A 9061-nucleotide genomic window follows, 5' to 3' on the forward strand; every position below is an offset into this window, starting at 1 on the left:
TGTTTAGGCTCTTCTCTAACTTGAGCTAATACAAAAAAAGTAGACATGAATCAATAATTATTATAAGTTGAGATCAAATAAATGTACACACAAAATAGATTATTTTCTTACTACCATCAAATAGTCACTTTGTACGTCCACCTCAAAGGCTCACGGACAATCGGGTGTAACAAGGCCCTACAACAATTCAATCAATATAATCACTTATAAATAACATTAGAAATTTCAATTCTAACTATTATAAAAAAAAAATAAAACCAAAAAAAATCTTTCATACCTCGGTCAGTGGCTCTGAACTAGCCATTTCTGCAACAACTCCATGATTGATGGACTGGTGAAGATGAGGAGTCTCAGATGTCAATAGCTGCATGTCATATAACAAAATTTACATGTAACATGAAACAAATATAATCAAATGAATTAAATTAACATGAAACAAATGTACCTCTACGAAGCTTGTATCATGCCTAAGCTCAAAGTCCCTTATGAATGTCAATGGTCCACTAGAGAACTGATGCACATGCATAATTTTTTTTGTCAATTCTTCATATGATTACTTAATAAATAAATGTATTAATTTAAATGATTAAATTGATACATACCTCTCAACTTGTTGACAGGACGAAAAATGGGGCTAGGGGATCTATATTAGGGCTAGCAACACTCTTACCCTAAATTTTTAACAATGTCAATACATGCTAATTAATTAGTTATTCACTATACATACAAAATGTGATCTTGAATTAGTTTATTATTATTATAATTTACCTATATGTCAATGCCAAATATTTGACTTAGGAACTGATTAGTTACTAGACCATCATCCATACTATCTCCAACATGATTGCCAAATGTGCATAAGGATCTACATGATGTGCACATGTGATTGTGATGTACAAAAGGCTCCTCCTCAACTAATGGACTCATGCAATGAATGAGGGTCTGTGTCAAAGCATTAATAGTCCCTAGAGCACTGGTCTCTACACGTTCCTTCACAACTAAAGGAATAATCACATGCTCATCTTGTGGGTTGACAACGAGTGCCCTAACTACATTAGGGTCACAATGTGCCCCTGGCCTCTCAAATGATGACCCCGCACCTCTACCCTGAGATTCTAATATATCAAAATAATTGAGGATCTCCCCAAGGACAAATTCACAATACAATTTCTTTAAGAAATACAATGGAACCTCATGATTATTGCAAGGAGGGGCATCAAAGACCATCCACCATCTATCCCAAAAGTTATTTCTAATACCATCATGTATGCACCAATGGATGGGGAACCTTTTAATTGTATGTCTAACAATATTTTGTTCACTAGGCTTTTTAAACAATGCACAAATTTTACCTTTTGGTATTTTTTTTTTACATCTTGATATGATAATTTGTTTGCATAATATCTTCTTTTTTCATCCCTCTTAACATGCCAAATCCCCAACTAACGACTAACAGAAGCTACATGGGTCATAAGGGACTCAAGTGAGGATGCCAATTGTGCTCTCATTGGATTGGTTTGTCCATAAGCTTTCAACCTACCAATGACTTCTTCTAATTAATTTTTCCCTCTTTCTATTTCATTCATAATGTTGTCTTTGGTTTCAGGAGGAGGTCTTCCAATCAGTATAGGTTGCAAAATTTCTTGCTCTTGTTGTGGAGGGTTTTGATTAGGATCTTGTAGAGAGTTTTCATTTTGATTTTGTTGATCTGACTGGGGATTATTTACATTTCCTATTAAGAAACCAATTGAAATCTAAATAAATAAAAAAATTTAAAGAAAAATTCAAAAAACCTACAAAACAATGTAAAAAATTACAAAACAATGTAGAAACTTACAAAACAATGCAAAAACATATAAAACAATGCAAAAAAAAGAGTAGAAAGAATACCATGCGATCCTTATCTTGAACTTCAATGACAAGGAGGCATTTTGAGGAGGTGGGTGACAAAATTCTTCAACTTCTTCAATCTGCATGTGCGCTGTTTGGGGGAAATGCAAAAGCCAAATGAAATGATAAAATGGGCCACAGGTTTGTAGCCCATTTAAAAAAGTTTTTCATTTTCAAAGCATGTACGTGCTATAGCATGCACGTGCTTTGTAAAATAAAAAATAAAACTTTAGGTGTCATGTTTTTGGCACCACAACTTGGTGCACATACCCATGAAACTCTTTAATCATTCTTTCATCTTGGTTTGTATCAATGAATCTCAATAGGGCTCCATTGAAATCTCTCGTAAAAAGGATACCATTAACTATGGCATAAGGAATTGATTGCAACCTATATTGTCTCCTTTTAGTTCTATCCAATCCTTGAGGATATCCATTGCCTGTCAAGAAGGTCATCATATCATCCATCAAATTCCTTGGATTGTCATTTATTGCTTCTTGATGTTCCATCAATACCATACTGACTTCCTCATCTAACTCTTGAGATGAGATCATATGTTTTCACAATCCCTTCCCTCTTATCAACTTGGTAATTTGGATGTCCACATCGTACTCCATTACCTTAGAGATCCAACCTTCTCTCTTCTCACTAATATCTTTGCTCAAAAGGAAGTCCTTTACACTGGTATTAGGTACTAGGAAATGGATGTTGTTATGAGATAGAAGGTGTCTAAATTTCTTCAAAGCTCTTATGATTGCAAGGGATTGATTTTCTACATAACTCTATTTTTTTTCATATTCCTTAAGCCCTTCACTAAAGAAGGCAATAGGTTGTTCCTCATTCTTATCATTTGTTTGAGACAAGACAACAAAAATGCTTGACTCACCACCTAAGTTATAAAGAATGAAATCCTTCTCAAAATTTAGATTAATGAGAGTTGGGGTTGAGGTCTTGGCTACTTTGATCTCTTCAAACCTACCTTCCCTTCATTGGTCCAAGTAAACACTATATTCATTTTAAGCATGGTTGTAAGAGGTTTTACCATGGTAGCTAAATTAGGGATAAATGTCCTTACAAAATTTATTCTACCAAGAAAACTTTGCAGACCTTTCTTATGACTAGGAAGGGAGGGAGCAAGTATTGCCTTTGTTCTTTCTAGATCAATGGTTAAACCATCCTTAGATACAATGTGTCCTAAAATTTTTCCTTGATTAGTAGCAAAGACACACTTTCTTGGATTCAATGATACTCCAAAATCTCTACAACTTATGGACACTTGTCTAAGATGACCAAAGTGATCTACTATATTTTTTGAATATACTATGATATCATCAAGGTAAACCAACACAAATCTTTCAATCATGTTTTTGAAGGCTGTCCCCATTGATTTTTGAAATGTGGCACCTACATTTGTTAGCCCAAAAGGCATTTTACTATAAGCATAAGTGCCCCATTTGGTGGTGAATGCAATCTTGTATTTGTTAGACTCCTTAAACAGAACTTGATTGTAACTAGCGAATCCATCAAGAAATGAGAATTGCCTTGAACCAATGACCTTGGAAAATATTTTCTCCATGGAAGGAAGGGGATGATGATCTTTAAGGGAGGCTCGGTTAAGATCTCTAAAGTCCACACATAATCTAATTTCTCCATTCTTCTTCCTAAATGTGACAAGGTTTTCTACCCATGATGAGTGCTTGATAGGGACAATTATGTTAGCCTCAATTAGCTTGAATAGCTCTTTTCTCATTAATGGTTCAATGTTAGAATTCACTGGCCTCTACTTTTGTCATATTGGTTTGACATTATCAATTAAATCTATGGTATGCTGAAACAAACTTGGGTACTCTTTAAATCATCATATGTCCAAGAAAATATATCATTAAATTCTTGACATAGATGAAAGAAATTCTCTTGCTCAGTTTTAGAACATACCTTCCCCATGTTTAAGGACTTTCCATCAGCAATCACAATTAGTGTATAACCATCTTTGTCAGTAGCTAGGTTCATGCTTCTATTCCTTTCTTGGTCATTAGGGGTGAAGACACTCTCTAAAGTGATGAGACCCTTAGGCACATTGTGAGAACTGAGGTTGATGATTTGATCCCCATACTGGCTATGCAACCTAGATCAATTTCTCTCTGAGAATTCTAATTCATTTTGCAAGAAACTTACAATTTGTGCATCAAATTCAAACACTTGCCAATTGGTGTTCTTGTTAGGAATAGTAGGGCTAACTACCACTTTAATTTGTTGATTTTTTTTTGCTTCAAGGTTCTTTGGGATATCATAAGATGCACCCACTACTATAAGTCTAATAACATGTCTATTCTCTTTTCTAGGGATGTTATGAATATTAAATGCATTGAAACTTTCAAGAAAATCCTATACTCTATGTTTATAAGACTTGAGAAAACCATTCTTAGTGATATTATAATTCCTCACCTAATTGACCATGAACACACTATCTCCATAAACACTCAATTCTTGAATTATTCTTTTTTGAGCAAATAAAAGACCTTGAATCAAGGATTCATACTTGGTCACATTGTTGGTACAACTGAATTGGAGCCTAAAGGAGAAGTAGTACCCTACTTGTGTAGGAAAAATCAAAATCACACCTACCCCTCATCTATTCTTATTTCTTTATCCATCAAAATACACACTCCATATCCAACTCATATCTTCTTTGGTTTTTACAAGGTTAGGGACAGGAGCATCCTTTTCTGACACATAGTATGTACCAAAACCTGTCTTAAGGGTTTCTGATATGGAATCAAATTGATATCTATTAGCTCATTCATCTAAGAGAAAATCAGGTATATCTACTAGAGAAGTGGTAGGTTCATTTACTATGTCATTATTATCCATCTCTAGGATAATAGAATTCATATTGATGAGATTAGGATTGTAGGGCTCAATATGATGGAGGGCTAGAGGCTTTCCTTTGATTGAAGCCTTGGTTCCATATCTTATTCTAAAAAATATATATGACCAATTAGAAGATATGTAACCACTTATTTAGGTAGTGAAGTCTCTTGAATGACAAATGGAAAAGTATGGCTTGACCTTAGTAATTGATATATCTTGAGCTACAGTACAACCAAGGCATGCATGTAGGGCCATTTCAGCATTCCTAAGAATCCCTACAGTCTTGATAGTGCTACCATCAAACTGTAATACATCCTTAACGATGGGCTCATATTTCATTTCTAAAGCATCAACAACACACCTAAGCATCACTACACTACTAGCCCTTGAATAAATCATGTAATTTTGGACTAGCTTATCCCCTATAATCAGAGAAACATAAAATAGAGGAGATCTTAATATTTTTACTTGTGTCTACCTCCCTTGATGGTTGTACTAGGCTTGTGGCAATTCCCATGCTAGGTGGCTGATCCTTTGGTTCAATATTTTCCAATTGTTGTTGTAGCAACCTCTTTTGCATGGGTATAGTAGCAACAATATCCCACATGGAAATATTCACAGGTGTATTCTTCATCTACTCTACCACATTGAATGAGGCATTAGGTACTCTGGTAGAAGCCTTGGGAGCTACATGTATGAGAGATTGAGATGGAATAACTTGGGGACTATTCACATCTCCTCTATTACTACTCTTCCTTTATGGTTGAGGAGCATTGAATTGATCATTTTTTGCTTGTACATGAGGTACTACATTTGATGTTGAAGCTTGATTAGGAGGATGGGGAGTAGCATCTTCAACAACTCTTCTTTTGCTCCTAGTATTGTGAGAAATGGAGTCCTAATTTACATTACAATGTTCCTCCACTTGATGATTCATGAAGGAGTAGTCACTATGTCTTTGCATATGTGAGGCATCCTTGGGTTGGCTTTCATTATATGGCTATCTTGTTGCAGGCCCATGAGTGGTCAAAGCTAAATAGGATTTAGCATTTTGACACATGCAATAGGCATAGGAGTAGTTGCAGGAGGATAAAAAATCTTGGTCTTGAGCCATATTATTTTGAGGGACTATAGCTCTACTTTGATTTGTACTTGAGGTAGAAGCATGACTATTTTGTCTACTTTGATCAAAAGAAGTATTCCCATAATTTTGATTTGGGGGCCTACCATTATTTAGAGTTTGATATTGCAATTGATGAGCCTTATTACCTTGAGCCTGCTACCTTTCCAAAGTCATCAATTTGTTGCTCACTTTCTACATCATAGAGAAGCTATCTTTGAACTTCTTCCCCTGACCCTGCAATCTTCTATCTATGTTCAACATCATAGATTGCATCATCTCCTTGATTTCATCCATTCCATTCAAAGATGTGGAAGCTTGTGGGGCTAGAACAAGAGGTTGTGATGTGGAAGTTATGGGAATCGGGGCCATTGTTGGTTGGTGATTTGGGATGTCTGGTAAGAAACACATAGGAGGCCTTAGAGCTAACTTTCCTCCTTGTATCAATATGTTTTCTACCCTTATTTCTATTGCATAAGCATCAAGTAAGGTATCTCCTACCATGGTTTGGATTATAGTGGCAATATCATTGTGAAAAGCTCTAAGGTAATGCAAGAAGGCATTACCAAGGGTAGGCTTCACTGAAGTAGGTATTCTATCCCATGTCTTCTAAAATCTGTAGTTGAAATCGGTCATATATTCATGGCGGGCTCTTTTTATGGTGGTTAACTATTCTAAAAGTGACAAGCAGTCACTTTTGTCCTCAAATGTTTACATAGTCCTTCTCCTAACCTATCCAAAGCCATTATAAAACCATGTGATACACCCTTGCACCATTGTAGGGCTCTCCCTTTTAAAGATGAAGCTAGGAGTCTAATGGCCACATCATCTTCTGTAATATCATGGATATTGTAGACATTTGCAACCTCTTGAATGTGTTCTAAGGGAGAGATAGAAGTTTCACCAGTAAAATCAAGTATACTTTTAAGTGCATCTACTGGTATGTCATGTCTTTGGTCTAAAAAAAGGGGACTTCTACCATTAAAGGTGGCAAAAGAAAGAGATCTAGGCTATGCCATATAAGCAAGTGATCTATTGATATGAGTTGATGACAACCTAGGCTGAGATCTAACAATAGGAGGAGTGGAGATTGATCTTGCAGGGGTATGTATTTTTTCTGTACTCCTAATTGTTGATAAAGATACCCTAGCCTTTCTCCTTCTAGGATTGGAAAATGAAAGCTCTTGGTACTAGAATTTACCTCTAGAAGATGTCTTTGTTTCAACTTTGGGCATGAATCAGAACAAATTTGGCTTGGAACTAGATATGAAGGGTGTAGAGTCACCAAGTATTTTGTAGAAATGAGCCTCTTGAAGGTCTGGAATACTAAGAGCAACACTATCTTCTCAACATTGACTTTAAATTTTTCTCTTTTGACACTAGTAGGTTTTGAAATCTTTTGAATATAGTCCCACTGAACATGCCAAAAATTGTTGTCACAAAAGTTTGCACCCTTGTCCAAAGTTATTACTTAAGGAAAACCTTGTGAAACATGGAAACAACCTCCAAGCTATGGGACTTGAACTATGAGGTTGAGTCTCTAGAGAAGGCCATCTTCCTTTGCTATCAGGATGCACCTAACAACTCTTGGAGAGAAAATGGGAGAAGGAATGCATAGAAAGAAAATCTACCTATTCTAATCTAAGGAGGTGATGCACCAAAACAGTGGTTGATCTTTCTTTGATTCTCTAGTATTGCTTCTATGCATACTACTATAATTTCTCATGCCTCTGAGCCATTGTAATCCTTTATTGAGTCTCTTTTAGCCATTAATACAGTGTGCAAGATTTCTATCTTTGGTTAATGTTCTTGTCTATATTTCACAATTTGCATGATTGTATCTACTTTTGATATTTGAATGATATTAAGTGAAGTTTCTTCCTATAGCATTATTTCATTGTCTGATCTACATGTGGTTGTTAAATTAAGCAAAGTTTGAATCTGTATCCTTTAAGGTTATAACTAGTTAGCTGTGTATTTATGGGCAGAGATAAGATCAAACACTCTATTTTTTTGCATCACCTCCTTAGATTAGAATAGGTAGATCTATTTTCTATGAATTCCTTCTCCCTTTTTCTCTTCAAGAGTAGTTAGGTGCATCCTAATAGCAAAGGAAGCTAGCCTTCTCCAGAGACTCAACCTTATAGTTCAAGTCCCATAGGTTGGAGGTTGTTTCCATGTTTCACAAGGTTGTCCTTAGGTAATAACTTTGGAGAAGGGTGCAAATTTTTTTGATAATAATTAAGTATTCCTCTATAATTGTCCTAGATCCTAATCAGACCATTAGATATGGATCCTAGGACCCCTAGGGACATATATTGTTGTCATCAAATGGGTTAAAAGGGATCATAGGATACCATATGACCTTTTCAATCCATTTGAACAAATGAGGTATGATCCTAGAGCTCCTAAGACCCTTAGGGACATATGTTGTCATGAAATGGGTCGAAAGGGGTCATTGTTTACTCTATGACCCCTTTCACCCCATTCAATCACATTATATTTGTTGCTAGGGGTCCTAGAACCTTTAGAAATGTATCTTTTCATTGAATGAGTCAAAAGAGGTTGTAGGATGCCCTATGACCCCTTTTAACCCATTCAAACAAACAAAATATGTCCATATATAATTATCATAATATAGTATATAATTTAATATATACTATAATCTATTATACATACTATATAATAACTGTATATAGTATGTTAAATATATATAGTATACTAAATCTATACTATATAATTACTATATATACTCTATACAATATAATATAATATATACTATATACAATAATATATAATATAATATATCTTCTATACTATATACTATCTAATATAATATAATATAATACCATCCTTTATAATACATTACTATCCTATATAGTATATGCTATAAACTCATAATATTAAATATATGCAATAATTTGTAATTAAAAAAAGAATTAAAAGATAAACTTGTTGATTTTTCTCATTCTATAACAACCAAAAAGGCATAAAGTTGACCACTTGAATTTTAATCACATGGATCAAGGAGGAGAAAATCTCAACCTCTCGCTAAGTTTGAATCTAAACCCTCCAATTTCCATGAGACTCCTCTAGTATGGATGACAAAGGATCGCGTACTTGACATATTGGATACCCAATATATTGGGTGTCTGATATATCAGATATCCAATTTTCTTA

The sequence above is a fragment of the Cupressus sempervirens genome, chromosome 7, assembly GCF_028749045.1.
Source record: "Cupressus sempervirens isolate cs-2001-9-10 chromosome 7, ASM2874904v1, whole genome shotgun sequence".
NCBI classification, from domain to species: domain Eukaryota; kingdom Viridiplantae; phylum Streptophyta; class Pinopsida; order Cupressales; family Cupressaceae; genus Cupressus; species Cupressus sempervirens.